Genomic DNA, 23,152 nt, shown 5'->3' with positions numbered 1-23,152 from the left:
ATAATGATACTAATGCAAGTAAAATGAGAATAAACTATATGGGGTAAGTGCAACTAAATGATATTAAATGCATGCTAATGAATGGCTAAAGAGTAATGCAAATGCGACTAAAATGTAATGAAATGATGATGGGATGATGATAGATGAATGCAAGGTTGTTTTAAACTTTACATGATGCACTTGATGATGTATCAGAGTACTCTGTCGCGATTGTATCCAAACCCAGCTCAATTTTCACATAATTGCTCAAATTTAACTTTGTTCACACTTGCATGCAAAATCATGTATATGAATAATGAATGAGTAAATGGATGGATGGTATGCAACGAAATACAATATAAATAGATGAGATGAAATGACGATCCATAGTGCTTTATTTTTCATCATCGAGCTTTAAAATGTTGTAAGAAAATACAAGCAACTTGACATAATGATTCAAGATGACCTGAGTATTCCTTACATGGATTTTGATATAGGAAGTTAATACAAACAACTTGATATAATGGGTCAAGTTGACCCGAGTATTGCTTGTAGAACAGACAAGGATCATCTCCTTTCATGCATGACTTGGAACGTCCTCCTTGATCTTTTGCCGATCATATCCTGAGACAAGTTCATACCATAATAAGAGATAAAAACCTTTATCCAATTTGGATGAGGTAGGAGGAGCTAAAGAAAGAGCACTGTACCTATAAGAAAACAACATATATAAAGAATAAATAATATGGATCCCTGGTAATGGTTCATGCTCATATGGTCGAGGTATACGCTGTAGTCAGCAAGCCGTAGTGATCTATGACTGTATTTTGCCTATGATCACGTAGCTTAGTGAACTTCCCACATAGACACCATAAGGACATGCCCCAATATTTCATCGGAATAATGCACTGAAGATACACAAACAATGCTGTAGAAACCTGATATGAATAAATAACCCACAAATCAACCAAGTATTTGATAGCTTAAACGAAATTTTCTTGTCAAAGAAAATATCATTTTGTCTTTGTTTTGGTAAGGAAGGATGCATCCTTGTTGAAGACAGTTTGAGTGTTGATGTTGATTGTTTGGTCGATTTGATAAGTGGTAATCATTGGGGTATTTCACAGTATTTATTTGGTATCTGCTTTAAAAAAACGTATGTACAAGGGTGTTGTCATGTTTTTGATTTATTTTTGATGTTTTCTGATGTTTTTGGATTTTTGTGAGATAGTTTTCCAATGTTTTTGGATTTTGTGAGATAGTTTTCAATGTAGAACTCAGTGAATCACAAAACAATGTAGTATCCACTTCCATCAACTAGATTAAGGGCATTGCCCCCAGTTTAGGCATGACTATGAAAAAGCAGGATGCCAGATATGTGAGGTACTTATCTTGGATTGCAGATCGATAACAAGCCATGGTTTGGATGGATGGATGGGTGGATGAAATGAATGTGATCACAACAAGTTTGAAAGACAATGGAGCCATAGAATTTACGAGTGGCACCGATTTGCCAGGGTTTCACCATCGCACTTACCCAAGGTGCCACTGGAGTGGTTGTTCACCATTTGGATGCATGATTTTTCTTTACTATTTTGATTTTTTGTATTTTCTTCAGGTCATTTATCTAAATGTTTTTGGTGTTTTTTCCGGTATGCATGGGAGCCTGATGCTCTATGTAGCTTATGTATAAAACCGTTTGAGGTGCATGCTGTTGATTGGATCTACTAGCGGTTTGCCTTCTGAAGTAGCCAACTGATATGCCTCGGACCCAAATACAGTCGTGATTACATATGGACCCAGCCAATTTGATTCAAACTTTCCCTGATGTTCGTGGTTTGGCTGGTTACGAGGATTCTCTCGAAGAACAAGATCACCTACCTCGAATGTACGAGGTCTAACTCGATGATTATAGCTCCTACTCATGCGTTGTTGATAGGCTTTGAGGTGATTGTATGCAACTTGTCATTTCTCATCAAGTAACTCTAAATCTTGGAGACGTGATACTCTATATGCTTCATCATCAATGAGATTGTGCAAGGAAACTCGTAGAGATGGTATCTCAACCTTGATAGGTAAGATAGCTTCTGCGCCATAGACTAGTGAGTTGGGAGTTGCGCCTGTAGGGGTTCAAATGCTAGTGCGGTATGCCCATAGTGCTGGATTTAATTGAACGTGCCAATCACGACCGACATCATTGACTATCTTCTTTAGGATTCTTAATATGTTTTTGTTTGATGCTTCAGCCTGACCATTGCCTTGTGGGTAATAGGGTGTGGAAAAGCGGCGTTGGATGTGAAACTTCTCACAGAGCTCATGAACATCTTGATTCTTGAATGGAAGTCTGTTATCTGTGATGATGGACATGGGTACACCATACCGATAGATGATATAATTGAGGATGAATGAGGCGATTTTCTTGCCGGTGACTTGGGTAAATGGAACAATTTCAATCCACTTTGTGAAGTATTCGTTGGCAGTAATAATAAATTTGTGGCCGTTAGATGAAGAAGGATGGATTTTACCCACAAGATCAAGGCCCCATTGACAAAAAGGCCATGGTGTTGTGATTGGTTGCAATTCCTGTGCAGGTGCATGTATCAGGTCCCTATGAACTTGGCATTTCTTGCATTTTCTGACAAAGTCGTAGGAGTCCTTTTCCATTGATGGCCAATAGTATCTAGTGCGCAGGAGTTTCTTGGCTAGTGACAGATCGCTTGCATGAGTTCCAAAAATTCCTTCATGTACCTCTTCCAAGGCCTTTGTTATCTCATCTTGTTCCAAACATCGAAGGAGAGTACCATCAAGATTGCGTCGGTATAGGGTTTCAGCAATAATGGTATATCGAGCGGTTTGGTGAATGAAGGTTTTACGTTGGTTATTCGATTGGTTAGGAGGAAGTGTGTGATTGTGGAGGTAGGTATAGAACTCACCGTAGCATGGGGATTTGGAACTGATAAGGTGACATATCATCTTGGATTTGGGGATATCATAAGCGGGGATCCAAAGCTGTTCTACCAAGAACTCATAGCGTGTTGAATTTTGTGGAAGATCTAGGAGAGATGCAATGGTAGCCATAGCATCAGCAGCTCGATTCTGATCTCTTCGTGTCTACTCAAAGGTGATAGTAGTAAATGATGCCTTTAATTTGTCCACCATTTGTTTGTATGGCATGAGTTTGTCATCTTTAGTTTGATATTCATCAGTTGCTTGTTGAATGACCAGTTGGGAGTCGCCATATACTTGTAGTTCTTGTAATTTCCATTGTATGGCTAGTCTGAGTCCTGTGATCAAGGCCTTATACTCTGCTATGTTGTTGGTGCATGGAAATGTGAGTCTGTAAGATTTTAGGATGTTGTCACCTTGAGGTGTGATAAATAGAATGCCTGCCCTCGAGCCATGCCTAGTGTATGAGCCATCAAAGTATAGTTTCCATGGTTGTGATGTCGTGATCATGAATATCTCTTCATTTGGAAAATTGGAAATGAGGGGATGATCGCCTATGAAGGGAGCATCAACCAACTGATCTGCAATAACTTGACCCTTAATAGCCTTACGGTCCACATACTCGATGTCAAATTCACTTAGAATCATCACCCATTTGGCCAAGCAGCTTGTCAATGCTACTTTGCTGAGTAAGTATTTGAGTGGATCAATCTTTACGATGAGATGTACCTTGTGTGTTAATAGATAGTGCCTTAGTTTAGTGGCTGCCAAGATTACTGCTAGGCAAGCTTGCTCAATAGGGGTGTAATTGAGTTCATAGCCAACCAATGTATGAGAGATGTAGTAAACAACACACTCTTTCCCTTCTGCATTATGTTGTGCCAGTAGTACACCTAATGTTGTATTAGTTGCTGAAATATAGAGTAATAAAGGTCTACTCGGATCTGGTGGGACCAGCAATGGTGTATTCATGAGGTAGTCTTTAAGCATTTGGAATGCTTGTTGGCATTTGGCATCCCATTGAAAATGGATGTTCTTATGTAGCAGATGTGTAAAGGGGTGACACTTATCTGCTAGTTGTGCAATAAATCTTCGGATAGATTGAAGCCGCCCTTGTAGTTTACTTAGCTGGCTGATGTTCTTTGGAGGTGGCATGTCCATGATTGCTTTGACCTTTGCTGGATCGACTTCAATGCCTTTGCTTGAGACTATGTATCCTAGAAGCTTCCCTGAGGTTACTTCAAAGACACATTTCTTTGGGTTGAGCCGAACATGATATTGTTCCAGTCTGTCAAAGATTTTCTCCAATATGCCTAGATGACCTTCTCTTGTGAGTGATTTTGTCAGTAAGTCATCAACATAATCTTCCATTATGGTATGCATCATGTCATGGAAGATGGTGGTCATTGCTCATTGATAGGTCGCTCCTGCATTCTTGAGACCGAAAGGCATTACGTTCCAACAATATGTGCCCCATGGACATGTGAAGGTTGTCTTATGTTGATCCTTTGGTGCGATCTTTATCTGATTGTATCCTGAAAATCCATCCATGAGTGAAAGCATGGCATGTTGTGTTGTTAGGCTTACTATTATGTCGATGTTTGGTAGGGGGAAGTCATCTTTAGGACATGGTTTGTTCAGATCTCTGAAGTTAGTACAAATACGAATGCCCCCATTTGGTTTGCCGACAGGAACAATATTGGATATCCAATCTGCATAATCAATTGGTCTAATAAAACCAACATCTAGGAGTTTCTTAAGTTCTACTTTGACTAGTACTGCAATCTGAGGATGCATCTTGCGAAGCTTCTGCTTGACAGGTTTGGGTCCTTCTACTACGGTGAGGTGATGGATGACTAAATCAAGATCAAGCCCAGGCATGTCCGCATATGACCATGCGAAGTTGATCTGACGCTTTTGGAAGAACTCTAAAAACTTAGGCTATTTCTCTGGAGTTAAAAGAGATGCCAGATGTATGTGGTGAGGCATTTTAGGAGTCCCCACATTGTATTCTTTTGTTTCCTCAATGAGAATTGTTGATCATTCCTGTTGTGTACTAGAAGGAAGAATGTCAAACCTTTCATCCTCCAGCACCTTAGAGAGGTTTTCACCATTGGATACGCTCTTTCTTTTTAATTTTGTGAGATCAAACAGTGCCACAGTTTGGTTTTCACTGGAAGATCCATGCTTTATTGTTATATTTTTGCAGCTGAAAGGTTTGGTATCCGCTCCGAAGTATACTGTGCTATTAAGTTCAATGGTGAATCTGGCTTTATGATCCCCACTTGGTATGTTATCTCATAGTTCCAAAAAGTCAATGATTGCCTCATCGTTTTGGAAAAGGTCAAGACATGTGGGATTAGGTTGGTTCCATTCGATGAGTTCAGGATGGATAATGGGCATTACCTCATTGATTAGGTTAAGTTCGTTAGATGTGTCAGTGAGGGTTAAGACATTGTGTTGAAGGTCATTGATGGTACTCTCCCTGTCAAAATCAGGCGTAAGATGTGACGTAGGGTTTGTGGAAGGTGTTTCCAGCTCAAGAACCCAAGAGGTCTTTATCTATGCTTCTAAGTAAATAGGGATGTCTTTGTGAGGTGGAGGTAGTGATGTGTCTTCCTCATCTGAAGTATTAAGTTGGATGGAATCAAATTCCCATTCATGTGAATCGGTCTCTGAATCACTTTCTAGTATCCGATTACTATACCATACTGGGATGTCCTTTGAGTTAAACACTGCAGGTGTGACCGATTTTTTAGATGAAATGATTGGTGCTGCAGGAAAGATTATGGGGATCAATGACTCCGATACGGGGAGTATTGGTAGTGTTGACTCTGCTACTTCTGCTAGAACTGTTGATGTCATAGATACTGCTATGGGTTCTAATACGGTTGTTGCTGCTAATGGTGCTATTGATGTTATTGCTGTTGTTGATGGGATCGCTGGTTTGATTGGTGGGATGAAGGGTGTTGTAGATGGTTTTGTTGGGATTTTTAGCCTCAATGGGGCAGTTGCCATGGCGTTTGATGTTGCTTTTATAATCAAAGGTGACCTCTTTGTAATAGGCTGATATGGTGGTTGGCTGGGTTTTCCTTTTAATTTGAGCTTAGGAAAGATCTCCTTTTGAAAGCCTAGTCCTGTATTATCCTTGGGCTTTAATTCCGGCTGCAGCGGTTCATGTCTTCCTTGTTTGCAAGGTCCCAAAGCACTTTGACCATCATATCCCATTCTTTGCATAATGAGAAGGCCTTTGCCATACTGATCTGTGGGAAGCTTAGCTTGTAGAATATCGGTGGTGATGGGATCTTTATAGATCCATTCTGCTAAGTCCTCATCTCTTGTTTCTTCTTCTTGACTCTTTCCTAGGATGAATGACGTTAAAGGACATGTTGGCTTGTCCAGTGGCGTTTGAAGTAACCATTGAGGTTTACCATGTGTTCTAGGAGAAGTGGGCATTTGTCCAACACAAAAGAGTTGGCAGAGATTGTATTCTCCAGGACCTTCCTCTGCTATTTTCATCTTCAGCTTTTCTTGCTTGGGTATAGTGATGTTTGAACTAGCAAGAGAGGCTAGACTTATGTATGATGTGGAGGAGATGGCTTCTCTATTGTTAGGAACAGTAATCTCTAGTTGATGACTGATATTATGACAATATGAAAAGGGATTTGCATCTCCAAGGATTGTGATCTCTACACCATTATGCAGGAACTTGATACACTGATGGTAGGTGGATGGAACGACTTGCATGGCGTGTATCCAAGGTCTTCCTAACAATAAATTGTATGGCAGAGGAAGGTCCAGAACTTGACAGATGATGTGTTTCACCACAGGGCCCACTCGGATTGGTAGCACTACAGCGCCTTTGGATGAATGCTCTGCATCATCATAAGCTTTGATTGTGATCTTCTTGCAGGGATCCATTGATTCAATCGCATATCCCAAAGCTGTGACTAATTGTAGAGTACAGATATTCAGGCCTGCTCCATTGTCAATCAAGACTCACTTGATCCTCTGTTGGTTGATAAACCCTTCAATATGGAGTGAGGCGTTATGAGGTTGCTGGAAGGAGGAGTTGTCACTTTCTGAGAAAGTGAGACAAGGTGATGATCTTAGATTTCTAACCATGGCTTGGAACTGATCTGTATTTAGGTTTGTAGGGACTGACGCCTCTTGGAGAGCTTAATCTAAGATTGTTTTATGGGATGGAGATAGGTGCAATAGCTTTAAGATAGATATCAGTGCGGGCATTTTGTCTAACTGTTCCACAAGGTTATACTGCTTTGGGATAGATGGGGTGCCTTATGGAGCTGCTTTTATGGTAATCTTGTTGCGACGTGTAACAACATTGCAAGTGGAGCTGAGATTTTTGATGGTTATAGTTGCAATCTGTTCACTGGCATCGCATAGGTGATTCACAATGTAATTATACGTGGCTTGCGTATAATTGGTGGTATCTGTGTTTTGCCCTGAAGTGGAAGCACCCCTTTGATCATGTGATGGAAGTGAATTTTTAAACATGAGATGATCATTGTTTGTTGTCTTTGGGTCATGTCCCTCGATTTTGATTTCACCTCGGTCAATAAGATCTTTCAATATATGACAATTTCTTGTCTTATGTCCTTTCCCTTGATGGAAATCACAATGTTCAGTATCCCTCCACCATGAAGGTTTGACTTGAGGTTCATAATTTGATGTTTTGGGTAAGGTTACTAGATTTTGAGAAACCAGCTGACGTAATACTATTTTGATGGGTTTCCCTAATGGAGTGTATGTTTGCTTTGGTTTTTGTTGACGCTGTCTGGGTTCACCTTGAGATGTGATGCGGCCTTGATTTGGAGGAGCAACTGTGTTAGTCTTAGGTGGGGGATTTTGTCCTGCAAATTGAACTAGAGGTTGTGCACTTTTGATAGTTCTTGCATCTACAACCCCGTCGTTGACGAAATTTTTGTTTTTATTCCGGAAGCTTGGTTTGTCACTATTGAAGCGTGGGCGAGGGTCGTCCTTTGGTTCATTGTAGATTTTGATAAGTCCTTTCTTGCTGAGAGCCCGCTCACATTGTAAGCCTTTCATGATCATGTCATTGAAAGAGTCTGTGTCTTTTATGTCGAGGTGAAATTCCATTTCGTCATTTAAGTTGGAAATAAATATTTCCACTAGTTCTTGTTCAGGTAACTGAAGAGAACGTCTACTAGACATTTGACGCCATCATTGCAGAAAGACTGAAAATAGCTCAACTAGTTTTTGTCTAGTGTTACATAGATCAGCCATGGTGATATCACATTCAATGTTGTGTGAGTAATGTGCCAAGAATTTATGGACCAACTCTTCAAATGTCCTAATGCCACCTGGTAATCAGGAAAACCATGATGTGGTTGTTCCTCCCAAGCTTTGGGGAAAAAGGCACATAAGGTATGTATCCTTGTATGCCACTTCGAGGCAAGCTAAATGGAATTCTCTAACATGATCATGAAGATCTCCTTTTCTTCTATACTTTTCAAACTTGGGTGTTTCAAACCCTCGCGGAAAAGGTGGCATATGAAGATTTTTATCAAAGGGATAGGGACAAATGCCATTGAGTGAAAATTGATTTGTTTTTACACCACTATGAAGTTGTTGGGTGATATTTTTGACTTGTTGCCGCAACATGTCTATTTCATTTGGAGGAGGAGGAGGTGGGGGATTACCTTGATGAAAGTTGTATCTAATGTGTTCTCGACCTCTTTCATCCTCATTATGACTTTGGCATTCTGATGCTTGTCTTAGTTGTGCAAGATCAAAGTCAGAGGGGAGTTTGGCCCCTTCTTGAGCAAGTCTTAAAAATTGAGCATCAACATTACTCTTGAGTATCTCATCAAAAAGTCTATTGAAGAGAGGGTTGTGTTGCGCCCTTTCTATTGCCACAGGAGTAGGAGTGCCTAGATTTTCATCATTTACATTTCCTCCAAGGGCTTCTTGGAACTCATTGATATTTTCTTCCTCTTCCTCTTCAATTTCTTGTAGTCTAGATCATGATCTGGTATGAGCCATTTTGCTTATAAGTTTTTGTTGAAGTTGGGTGAAAATGATGATGAGTTGTTTGATGAAATGAGAGATTTATGGTTGGTGTGGTGTGTTGCATATGGATCTCTAGCACTTGAAAGGTAGATGTGACCAAAGTTCTTTCTTGAATTGCTTGTTATGTTGGATTGACAAAGTCTGATGTCATAAGGTTTAGAGGAATCTGAGATGTGTTACAGACTCAACTACCTAGCAATGAGAGGATTCACTCATAAACTAGTTTTAACCTACGTAGAAATGCCTCTTAGGATGAGTTTATCCTAGATGTAGAGACAATCTAAAAGTGATTTGTTTGTGTTTGATTCAAGCAATATTAGAATAGAACTTAGGACAAAAACCTTTGGGTGTGTTGAGAATTGGAATGGAGTTGATGAGATATGGATATGATAATGGATGAAATGTTTAACTTCAATAAAAGCTTTATGTCACATATGGGACAAATTCTTCCTCTTCTCTTTCGGGAGTTGGTGGTTCTTCCCAAGCTACATTATATGTGATGCAAATGTCTCGAAAGAAGTCAAGATTGATCTCACCTCCTTTGTTTTTGTGATAACTCAAAGCTCGATATTGTGTAAAAGCTTTGCGGTTTAATGACTCTGGATCAAATTCGTTTGATTTCCCTTGAAGATAAAGACACATGTGACGTAAGAAGGCTCTATGAGAGACAAAGATTTCTCTATTAAGATAGAAGAATTTCCTCCTTTTGATAAGAGTCTTTGAGCTCAATGGTCTTTTCTTCAAGTTTATGTGTTGATGAAGATTCTTCTTTCTCAAGATGTGAAGAATGGTCATATAATTTGATACTCTTGCTCTTTGTTTTTGATCTTTTGTTGGCGTTTGGAAATGTTTACGTTGGGTGAATACTTGTTCTTGGAATTTGATTTTTGATTCTTTCTTTGACAAGAAAAAAAAGCAAGCACACAAACATAAAAATGTTGCCTCAAAAGGCACAAATAAGTATGGGTCTAGATCAACCCAATCCTTGGACGTTTTATGACCCTTTTCTTTTAAGTGTATTTTTAGGTGTGTTTCCAAAGCCTGAAGTCGGCTCAATTTGCACTGGTCTTGACTCAAAAATAAAAACACTTCAAACACTTTTTATCCCTAAGGTCAAATGGCCAGTTGTGATAAATTCAGCCCACATTTTGATATTTCTTCGACTTTGGTACTACATACCTTATGAATCCAGTTGTGGCAGGTAAGGATGTGATATACTAAGTCTTGCACAAGCATAAAAAATAGATGATCCCTATGATGGGGGAGTCATCACTTTCATCAATCCACAAGTGACTTTTCAAAAAGCTATGTTTCTACTCAAGGAAATATGTATGGTGAGTATCTTGGGAGAAAAACCATCTATGCTTGCACTAAATTGTATCACAAATATCCTTAATCAATAGAATGGGTGGGCTACTACTTAAAGGTGTTTAGTAATGTTTGATGTTTTTGGACATAAGTTCATTATGCAGTGACTCAGTTAAGAGCCTTGTAACTTGTGGTGGGGCCCATTTGTCCTTTCGGCAAGTTACACTGCAGGAACAACTATACCCAAGGCTACAACTTTCGCTCTCACCTGATTTCTATAGCGGCTCAAAGGATTTACCGCGCGAGGTTGTTCCCAAGAGTGATGTGTCTCTTGGCAGGCCTCTCTTAAAAAGATAAAACTTGAGTGTTACTAACACTTTTCTCTTGCACCTAGGACCACAAAAGCCAAGGGAGAGGATAGTGTGTGTTAGAAGTAGGACCATTCGACAAACTCTTTTTGCACAAGTGTGCCAAACACAAAATACACTTGTTCTTTTTAACTTGTCATTGCAATGATGTTTTATCTATTTGGAGATATTGCTCCAACAACCATGACGTTCTTTTTAACTTCCAAAGCAATGTGTTTGAGTAAACTGGAATTTGAAATCCTGGTCAACTGAAATTGAAACACGTATGCATGAAGTAAATCATTTTGCAAAATAAGACAAGTTGATTGTTCTTTTTAGTTGCCCAAAAGTGGAAGTGTGGATTGTGAATTCTTAGTTTGATGCAAGAAATTAAAGTTTGTCTTGTTGATTTTAAGCACCAAAAGGAAAATGAATCCTAATCTTGCAAAAAAAAAGCAAATTTGGTTTGGTTTGGAGTTTTTGTGGTTCTTTTTAACTTTGAACAAGTGTGGTTCTTTTTAGAGCTCCAAATGAAAAGATAGGGTGAATTTTTAAAACCCAAATCAAAGTGTAGTTTATTTTTAACCAAAAAGAAAGTGAGTTTATATTATCCCAACTTGAAAGACAAAGTTAGTAATAAAAACAAATTTACTTCCTAAGCTAAAAATCACTAAAAATTCTTATTGTAGGGGTTAGTCAAAACCTGCACAAAAGAGAATAAGTTAGAAAAACACGCATGTCCGGGGGGCTTCCACAAGCCTAATATTTTTGGTTTTTCGGTTACAAGGAAAAAAATTTACAACGTTCTGTTACAATAGCGCTATTCTGTGTGCAAATAGAAGCGCTGCTTAACACAAACGTGCTAAAAGGAATACAAAAGCGCTAAAGTAGGATATTTGTGCAGTAGGTCAAAAGCGCTAAAACCTAAACAACAATGCTAGAATATATGCAAAAACGCTAAACTTTGGACAATAGCGCTTTTGTATAAACAAAAGTGCTAAACTACTAAATCATACACTAATACATTTGGACTAGATTTTCAATTGAGGTTTCCGACGGAGAAGGTATATTGTGGCCAAATTTGATTTTTTTTTAAAAAATGCCCGCATTCGTCGTAATTCCGATGGAAATTACCCATTTGGTTTCGACAAAGAAGGCATTAGCAATGAGAATTTTCTTTTTTTCAAAAAGGTGCTCGAGTTCGTCGTAATTCCAATGGCAATGGCCATTACAAAATAAAAAAAGAGATGGGGAATTCATTTGTGAATTGCAATCCCGCGTAGGCATCTGTGGCGACATCAACCCCCAAGAACATCAAACCCGCATCGAAGGAAATCCCACGCAGGAGGTAGATTCAAATTGCCATAGTTTTTAATTTCACGTTGCAAAAAATATACATGTTTGTCCTAGTTTAATCTCGTAAAACCATAGAACTGTGATTGGGGAGTGAGCGTTCAATTTTGTATCAGCAATCTCTTCCTCCTGTATACTCGCGTGTTGATTGTTCACATGAGATCACATCTCTTTGCGGCATCGTATCAAACAATTCACAAGCCTTGTCCATGTTTCCACATTTTGCATTCATGTCAAGCAGGGCATTTGCAAGTAAAACGCCTAACAAAATTCCTCTATCCATTATGCTTTGATGGATGTCCATACCCTATTCCAAAGCTCCCATTTTTGCACAGGTAGGGAGGATGCTAGCAAAGGTTGTGGAATTTGGCTTTATGCCTTCCAATTTCATTTGATTGAAAGTGTCTAAAGCCTTTTCAACAAATCCATTTTGTGCATATCCAGCAATTGTTGCAGTCCACGAGACAACATTTCTTTCAGGTATTCTATCAAATAGTTCACGTGCCTTGTCTATGCTTCCACATTTTGCATACATGTCTACTAGGGCAGTTACAAATACAACATCTGGCAAAATTTCTCTATCCTTTATGCTTCGATGAATGTCCATACCCTGTTCCAAATCTCCCATTTTGGCACAGGCAGGGAGGATAGTAGCAATGGTCGTGGAATTTGGCTTTACACCTGCCGATTGCATTTTCTTGAAAGTTTCTAAAGCCTTCTCAACAAATCCATTTTGTGCAGTTGCAACTACATTTGACAAAATTCCTCTATCTTTTATGCTTTGATGGATGTCCATACCCTGTTCCAAAGCTCCCATTTTGGCACAGGCTGGGAGTAGGCTGGCAAACGTAACTAAAGAAATGCAATGATCAGCTCCAAAGACATCAAATCACTACTAACAAAACCGAGAGTCTAAAATATGATAGGGAATAGTGTGAGCTGTCCTGAAATAAAATATTTTATTTTCAATTTCAACTAAAAGATAATTACCCAGTCATTTAATGTTATTAATAAGTGTTTAATTTATGAAAGAGATAAATAGTTGGCCACAAGTACATGAGTTACTAAATGCACACAAATAAGTGAATTTGATATTCAAAACTATCTACAATGAATTCAATTCTTGTCCATTAGTCATTTATGTTTGCAATAAGCATATTTCTTTGTTTTTCTTAATCTTTATTCATATTTATGTGCATATTTCACATTCTATAATTAGGATATCGATTGCTATGGCTGAACAGTAGCATGATGTTTGTGTTGTGGTATAGATGCGTGGAAACATAATTATGGGATTGTTATATTATAGAGATCATAAATCTAGATATCGCATATTAGTTCTAGCTCTTCTTGGATTGAGTCTAAAGTTGATATATAGTCATAAAGCCATTATTAGCAAATCTATCCATTTTTAGTAAAGACAATTGAGAAAGTCATTTTGATATTGAGAGTTTCTTATCTGTTTACCTATTGATCATTATTAAGCCATAATATTTAGGTCTATTTATCTCTCTTGCAAAGCCTCTGTAAGTGTCCTAGATTGTCCCTACTGCTCACTCTTCAATTCGGAAAAATGGAGTTCTAAAGATTTGTTGCACAAGATGGTGTTGAATGTATCAACAAGGCTAGCATGGAAGGCATGTTAAAGCTTCCACTTGTACAACTTACAACAAATGATTTGTTGATAGAAGAAATTCTTGAAATAGGGATACAATCAAAAGACAAGTAAGTACATACAAACCTCCTCAGTTGAAAGTGAAATACGTGTATAAAAAGAGTACATTGAATCCCAATCCATAAACACAATAGAGATACTGATGGAGACTTAATTGGATGTAGCATGTCGCACCAAAGTTGTTAGAGTATGCTAAGCTAGTACGTAATGTTTCATAAAGCCACATTAGTAATTTACCCAGATCATTATCTACCAAAACTAACTATAGTAATCCTTTTGAGGATTCATTTCATGGTACTAGATCTTCATTTAGTTCCACTTCATGTTGGAGAAAAGAACAATTATTTATTGAGGTAGATGAATATCCCATCAACAAAGGACAAGATCCTTTCTAGAATATAACAAATTCTACTCCAACAAAAGATCATGGGGGTTTCACTAGAGATATTGAATAAGAGATAGACTTCTACTGCTGCATTAAAAGCATTGGCATGTTCTTCATTTATTGATGTAAACTCTCTGTGATGCCACCACAACCAAAAAAGGTGTAAAAAGTTGTTTGCAATGCATGGATTTTTAGGATTGTCCTTTGAGAAAACAGAATTAAAGTATGGAAGTAGTATTTGCTAGCTCCTGAGGGAAAGACCATGTTAGACAATAATTTCTATTTTCTTGCCTGTGAAGAAAGACCATGTTAGACAATATCAACGAACAACAAAATAAGGAGACAATTGCTAGATTGTGGTCTAACTTGAAAAGAAAAGGTGATGGAAAATGTTATTGTCGGTGCAAAATTTGTAAGGGGTTAAAGACTAGAAGACTTCTAATCAAAACAACGAAGAAATATTGTAGGCTGCATGGTCACATTGAAGGTGGACATTATTATCATCCATTGGTAAGTTTTTCATTATATCATTTTGACAATTTATATACATAATAAATCACGTGATGATGAGATCATGATCATGGTTTATTTATGTATATCAATTTTATATAGGTCGAGCACCCCAGAGCATATGGTATGGATCAACACTACCCTAAGAATATGGTTTTTGAAGTGGATGAACATGGAGGTGTGAATATCGAAGCTAAAGATAATGATCCCATGGAAGATGACGATCATGAGCCAGAAAACACAATTGAAGATGATGGTACAAATACATTGATCCATGACTCATTTAGTACTCGCACAGCTGATCATGATGATGAAGATGACCTTGATGTTGTTCACAATGTCCCTCTACTTGAGAAGGCATCTGAGGCCCTTTACGAAGGCTCGCAGGCAACTCTTCTATCCGCTGTACTATTGTTGGTGAACTTGAAGGTTATGAATGGTTTATCCAACATAACAATGTCATGTATGTTAAGGCATGTCATATATGTCATAATAAACTGTGAATCATGATGTACCATTAATATTCTTTATTATAACAAATATTCTACCTCGCTCATACCGAGAATTATCTGCCATTATGAAAGATATTGGAATGGAGTATCAAGCAATAGATGCTTGTCCCAATGATCATATTATATATCACAAACAACATGAATTTCGAACTGAATTCCCTGAATGTCATATCAGTAGATATCGAACAGATCAAATAACAAAAAGGGTTCCTCACAAGGTTCTTCGCTATATTCCCATTATTCTACGTATGCAATGATTATTCAAGTGCAGTAGCTTGGCACAATTTATGGATTACCATGCATGCAATAGAAGTCGAGATGACATTATTTGAATGCATGTAGATGGTTCAACATTTATGGACATAGAGGAAAAGTGGTCACACTTCAAAGAAGAACCTCGTAATCTCAGGCTTTCATTGGCAGCGGATGGTGTCAATCCATTTGGAGAGATGCAATCTGTTTACTCAGTGTGGCCTATTTTTGTTATCAACAATAACATTCCTCCATGGATGTCAATAAAGAGGGAGAACATAATGTTGGCAATGATTGTTCCAGGTATTTTATCATTTAAATATAGTCGTCTAAATTTAATTATAAATATTGTAGTAAAATGGTCATAATAATTATGTAATGTTTTTGTTCATTCAATCAGGTAAGTACCAAGTTAAAGATATGAATGTATATATCAAGCCTCTTATCGACAAGTTGCTGGAGTTATGGAATGGTGTCACTATGTATGACGTCTCTAGACTAATAGGACAAAGACAATTTCAATTCCATGCAATGCTTCTATGGACAATACACGATGCCTCGGGGCTAACACATTTTTGTGGTATGTTATAGTGTTTAAGTTGTGCATGAACATTATAATTCAAAAAATTATCATATTTAATCCAATTATACATTATCTTGTAGGTCTTCAAACAAAGGGAAAATTTGCATGTTCTATTTGTGGTCCAAAGATGAAATCTCATCATTCAAAAAGTTTAGGAAAGCAGGTGTTTGATGAGTATAGGCACTTTCTCCACAAAAATCATAAGTATTGAAATACTGAAAAACATCTTTTCAATGGGAAAGAAGAGAATACATCAAAGCCATGAAGAATGACACCTCACCTGTGGAAGTTGGAATATAATAGAATTAATCATCAAGGTAATGCCATTCCATCTATTGGTTTGTCATAAAGCATCTTTTCTATTTTGTTTTGTTTACTGATGATGTGATTGATGATCATGAATGTCATGAAGGCATAAATGATCACCTTCCTAAGGGAATAAGAAGTTATACCCGACAATTTAGTAGGTTGCCCTACTACGAGAAATTACAAATTGTTCATTTGTTTGATAGTATGCATATTGGAAAGAATATAACAGAGACATTATGGAAAATATTGGATGGAAGGTGTGACAAAGAAAAAATTGTCAAAATATGTAGTGACATTCAGGATTCCAATCATGCAATGATAAATGTCATTCAATCAAACAGCCATGGAGACCAGATTAATATAAGTGAGCTTCCTTGGTTATTAACATACCAACAAAGCAATGCTATAAAAGAAGTCATACGAAAAATTCGATTTCCCACAGGATTTGATGCGAACATAAACAATCTCATATCAAAGAAAAGTGAATTTGGGCCAGGGATGAAAACACATGATTGGCATACCTTCATTAAGGTAATTCATGTTCTTGTGTTTTTAGTATGTATTTAAGTACTACGCGTACGTGTACTTTTCATTATGTTACAAAAAATGAAAAGATAATTTTATAATTGTTGTGGTACGTTCTACCTCTATCTCTCCCAGATGACTTCGACAATAATGTAGAGCAAGTAATATATGATATTGGGAAATACATGAGGTAAGTAGTGATATTTGTTTAGTTCGTTGTATAGATATTATATTTGTGATTTGTTTTACTTCTTATGTAATATATTTTTTTGCATCTTGAATACCTTGTAGGTGGTTGTCATGTAAAGAAATCCATAAAGACGATATAAAATATTGGAAGAGAAAAATTCCTCATTTAATGTGTGAAATGCAAAGGTGTCTACCTCCAGCTTTTTTCAATGCACAAGAACACTACCTCATACACCAAGTTGAGGAGATTGAATTGTGTGGACCTATACGCACTAGGTCAATGTGGATGGTTGAGAGGCACTTGAAATTTTTGAAGGCTTTGGTTCGAAAAAGAGCACATCCTGAGGGTTCTATGGTGGAGGGATATATGGTATACCAAACTATGGTGTACATTTCTGAATATCTTCCTAAGTTTGCAGCAAAGATCCACATGGATCATATTTGGGATCCCAACACCATTAACAAATTCGAAGGGGAGTACGTGACGGGGAAAGGTAGATTGAGGAAAGTGAGAGGTAAGTATAAGATGTTATTGTAGTTAATTAATTCTTAATCTTTAAAATAAATCGATTGTTAGACGTCTATTTATTTTTTGTACAGTTGGTCGAGAGTGGGGTGCACTATATTTGTATATTGCAAACAATCTTGATTTGATGACGGTATGGATTGAACGTTGTCAACATTCTGGACGCATGTTAACATGGGAAGGTGTGGCTTCATTGGTTAAAGAAGCACATCGTAATGGAGATTCCAATGTTATGCAAAGGGAAATTGATTTAGCATATGGTTTAAGAGATAAATAGTTACGTATAAATTTATTAATCACCCATATGTTTATCAACTCACAATGCAATAAATTTTACATGTTTGACATATCACAAGTCAAACACCACAACGCTATGTGCTGCAATGGTCATAAATTTCGCATAAAAAAGTTGGATGACATGAAGAAAACTTGTGACTCTGGCATCACTGCAGTCTTTGAGGTGACAAATATTTCATCGAGAAATGACATTCATCCTCAACATTCTCAAAATCGATACTATGGCATTTTGGATGATATACTTGAGTGTGACTTTAATTCCTTCAAATTAGTTTTGTTCGTCATCAAATGGTACAAGATACGATTGAATAAAAATGATCCTAATAGAACTGTTATTGAACATAATAATGGTTTTATAATGCTAAATACAAGGTCATTTGAACCAGTTGGGGATGAGCCCTATGTTCTTCCAAGCCAATGTGAGCAAGTATTTTACTCAGAGGTTCCACATAAACTGGGTTGGTCATTTGTTGTTAGACATAATCCAAGAGGAAGGCCAATAAAGTATAATGTGATGGAAGAAGAAGATACCAAAGAAGAAGATACCAAAGAAGTAGAAGATGAAGTGGATGATGATCATGATTGACAGTTTCACAATGACGAAGAAGAAGAAGAAGAAGAAGAAGAAGAAGAAGAAGAAGATGATGATGATGATGATGATGATGATGATGATGATGATGATGACAGTGATGGTGATGATGGTGATGATGATGGCGAAGACGTTGATGATGATGATGATGATGATGATGATGATGATGATGACAATGACGACGATGATGATGATGATGATGATGACAATGACGACGACGACGACGACGACGATGATGATGATGATGATGATGATGATGATGATGATGATGATGATGATGATGTTGGCGATGATGACCTTGATGTTCATGATGATGAAGAATGAAATGTATGATGTATGCGATTAGTATATTATCTATTTAATATTGACTTCTTGATAGAATTTTTTTACATAATTAATTCATTCTGTTTTGAATTCTAATGCCATTACATAATTAATTCATGCTGCACCTTTTAATATGGAGATGGACATAGGGAGTGTGACTATTTATGTGACAATTTTTAAACTGTGTTTATTTAAGGAAATTGGATTGTTTATTAGCTATGTGACTATTTATGTGACCATTTAGTTGAGGATCCCGCATAGTCTACATAAAGTAAAGGTAAGGAATTAAAAAATTTATAATGATTTTGATGACAACATCTTTTTATTATTTAATACTCTTTTTGTCTACAAAGTTCATGTTGTTCATGTTGTGTTCGATGTAATTTCGCTAACGTTTTTTATATTTTTTCTTTGTCACAGGCCAACATGGATCCATCACATATCGCAGATAGAGATGTACCTTGCGACACTTCTACCGAGCAAGTAAACCTCATTATAATTGTACAAATTAGGTAGAAGCAAACTATTACATTATTATGTTCTTTTTTTTAGCGATTTATACTAATTTTGTAATTGTTAATGATATTCTTGACACAGACGGATGTTCGGGGAAAGGGAAAGGGAGTTGCAGTTGCTGAGCACCTTTCTAGGGATGTGGAATCATTAGGGTTAAGCAGTGATGACCCTAAATATCCCACGGACCTTGTGAAATTCTTTAACATGCCTCTTACAAAAATTAGAAAAGAGATTGTTGCTTTGGCAGCCATGCATCCTACCACTGATGAGATACAACAAAGGGTGGAATTATTGTTTCAGACAACAAAAAAATTGCAAGTAAGCAGTAATGAAAGCTTTAATTATAACAAAAGTTCAATGATGGTTTATATTTTATTCTCTTTTATGTCATTAACTAAAATATGTACGTATTGTTTTTACAGAAATTTATCCGCCCTCATGAAAGTCGTTCCCACGATCAGAGTGTTGCAGGATCTTTAGGTGATGATGATTTTCTTGTATTATCACTTGCTTGGCTTATCACTCTGAGTACCCAAAACACATCATACTTGATACTGTCAATTTTCAAAATAAAGGTTCATCCTTGTTTACAATTCTTGCACTTTTCATATATTTAATGTTTGATATATTTAATGTATTATTCTTTAGGTGTTGTCAATGTTACTATGCAAATGTCAACGCCGCCTCATCAGAGGTTACCCTCACCTGTATTGCTGACTATAATGTCGGCAACACATAGCATGCAAACATCCTCTAGTGCACGTCATATTAGCCCACCCACTGTTGGTAGATCCCTCTTTTGCTCTATCTTCTGTCATGTGTTTATTTCCCTTCAAGCGTTCTTTCTTGAATTCTTATGCCATTTCATAGTGGATTCATTTTTTGCAGGAGGAGATGCACATGAGGATGTGCTAGAGGTGACTACTACTGATAACATACCATCATTTCCTGGATCTTCTCGTATTGCTAGTACAGGAACGTTGTAGGCCACATTGGTGGTGAGCGATGAAGAAATGCTTCCCTTAAAGATACAAAAGGTTCCAGGTACTTTAACATTATTATTATATATACTCTAATTGTAATTTACTTTATGATCACTCATTTTGGACTAATGATCCCATGAATTTTTTGCAGGAAATGATATTTTCTATAAACATCTTAGTGACACTGCATTGCAGATATTTGGGCCCACCATACGTAAAATGTGGTACATCATATGTGAACTAACCCTAATCCACTTTTGATTTCATATCATTGCTAGAATACTTTTCCTTTGATTCATTTCTTGAAGTGTAATAAATGTAGCTTCAGTTCATTTCTGAATCTAACAGGTTTGTTTTTGCTTTAAAAGGTGGAATGACCAAGAAAAATGGTTAAAAGATGAATTGACAAACAAAATGGTTGAGTGGTTTGGAAATGACACCTTTGACAAAACCAAGCTCCTTGAAAAAGATGGCACATATCTAAAGTATGTGAGGGACCAATACAGGACCCATTTGGAGAGGAACCTAAAGTATGAGTGTCCCCCCATGATTCCAAAGAGGGAGTAGAAGGACCTAATTTTGGATGCCAAGGAGAGAATTGAAAGGAAAAAAGGAAATACACCAGTAGATGCCAGAAGAAGGTACGAGATACCATTAAGAATGTAATTATGTACTAATTAATTACTCTTTATATTTATATAATCTAACATATTTCAAACTTTTTATAGACTGAGTGACATGCCAAAGGCAACCAAGGCAAGGCAAGGCAAGAAAAGCACAGGCAACACAAACTCGGCTCTGGTGGTTACATGAAACTTGCTGCACGAATTGTAAGTATCTCATGTAAATGAAATATTGCATCAAAATATTAATAAATTGCAAACGTTTTTTTTTATCAAACAATGCAAGCAAAATTCACGGTATCAAGCAAAAATACAAGGCTCTAAATTCAATAGAGCGCCACAGAAAATGACAAGAGAATTGCCTACCAGCAAGGCTATTCAGTCGTGGCTGATCGGCTACAAGAATTGAGTGGGCATACACAACATTCGAGTGCATTCGTCACACAGGTAAATATGCTAAATGGAAGTTGTTTCAAATTGAATACTTTACCAATAATCTAATTGATGTTGAGTTCCAACATAAAGTGATTATATTTGTTTTAAATAAGCAAGCAATGATAACAATGTGCATGTCATTGGAATGTAGCCTACTAATTGTGAAACACCACCTGCACATGAAGGTCCGGATGTGCATCCTAGTAGTGGAGGTATTCATTTGCTATTCAAATTTATTTATTTAGCTATTAATATAATTAAACATCTTAATTTGTAATTAGAGTAGTAATTAATGTAACCTTTTTTGTTAATATTTTAGAGCATGTAGTCGGTGGTGAGCAAGTGGAGCATGGTCTAGGTACACAACATCGAGAATGTGATGTTCCCCACTCAGGTAAAGAGGACCACTGTTATTGCTTTAAACAAATATAATTGCTATTGGTGTTCAACATTAATGTAACCTTTACTATTTCAACTCCAGATGATCTAGAGGGTGTTCAGCATGTTGAGGTTGAGGCTACACAAAATGATGTGGCCCCATCAGGTAAAGAGCACAACAATTATATTCTCTAAATTAATGAAATACTTGTAACAATAATATTTTTTTTTTTTGAATTTAACCCTTTTCTTTGTTATTGCAGAGGACCCCCCTTCACTTTAGCGTCCTCGTCCTTAGTATAGGACTAGGCATACATTGAGATCACGAGCAGTTGGCAGAACATCTGCAGAGGGGGAAATGATGAAGAAATCAATGTTCCACTTAGTCTTTTCATAGCTTCAAAGAAAAAACAAAGAAAGAAATGATTGTAATCTAACTTATTTGATAATGACTGATTTTTATGTGTTAGTGAATGTAATTATGTGCTAATTAATGATTATGGATGATATGTGTTAATTAATATTGATGAATGTTGCGTGTTAATTAATGTTAATCAATGTTATGTGTTAATGAACGTTATGTGATATTAATGAATGGATGCTATATTTTATTAATGGTAGAAAGAATGAATGAATGAATGTTATAAGATGTTAATGGGGAATTTAGAGTGATGTTAGGGGGGGGGGGGGGAGGGGCCAAATGAGCTTCCACCTTCACGTGGTTGGCCCTGTTAAGTAGAAAATATTAAACTATTCTCAAAACCAAGCGAAGCTCAACAAGGTAACACACTTTTCAATATTTCATTATGTTGCATAGTTAATCTTATTGAATAATGTATATTGAATCTTAATTACAGGGTCCAACAGAGCCAACATGAACAACACCACAAGTTGCTGGGTATAATGAACTCCCATATTGTTTTGTCTGTACAAGAACAATATGAGTTGCTTCTAGTGTTGATATCCAAGGTGGGACTGCAAAAGTTATGAATATGCCTCATCCTTGTAAGTTTTTTTATTACTTGTTTGTATTGAATATGCCTCATCCTTGTAAGTTTTTTTATTACTTGTAAGTCATGAATATTTCTCTTTAGTTGATTAAAATTAAATGAAAATCTTTAATGAATACACAAAACTATATACACATGCAAGTGCACCATGGTTGAGATGGTCCAACTCCCTAGTCTCACTCTACGACTAAGCTCATGCCATATCTAAATCAAACACATCTCAAATACATGGTCAGTGGAAAGCTGCAAAATGCCATTTTCATACATAAGCAAGACATACACAATTGGGCACAATCACCAAGAGAATGGTAAAAAGTGTGTTTGAGATTGTATCATGGATGCTTTTAAGGATTGTATCATGGATGCAAAAAATCTCTTCATTAATCCTTGACTCATGATTGCTATAATACTTCTTTAGACTTCTCATGTCATTTATTGCACTTCTTCACTATTTTGGACTAAGTTTCAACTATGTATTTGCCTTGACTTATGACTGTACCTAGCTTTGTCCTATCTTTGAATTGTGGTTGTAGCTTTGATAATA

The sequence above is a fragment of the Cryptomeria japonica genome, chromosome 11, assembly GCF_030272615.1.
Source record: "Cryptomeria japonica chromosome 11, Sugi_1.0, whole genome shotgun sequence".
NCBI lineage: Eukaryota > Viridiplantae > Streptophyta > Pinopsida > Cupressales > Cupressaceae > Cryptomeria > Cryptomeria japonica.
This window is presented reverse-complemented; position numbering follows the sequence as displayed.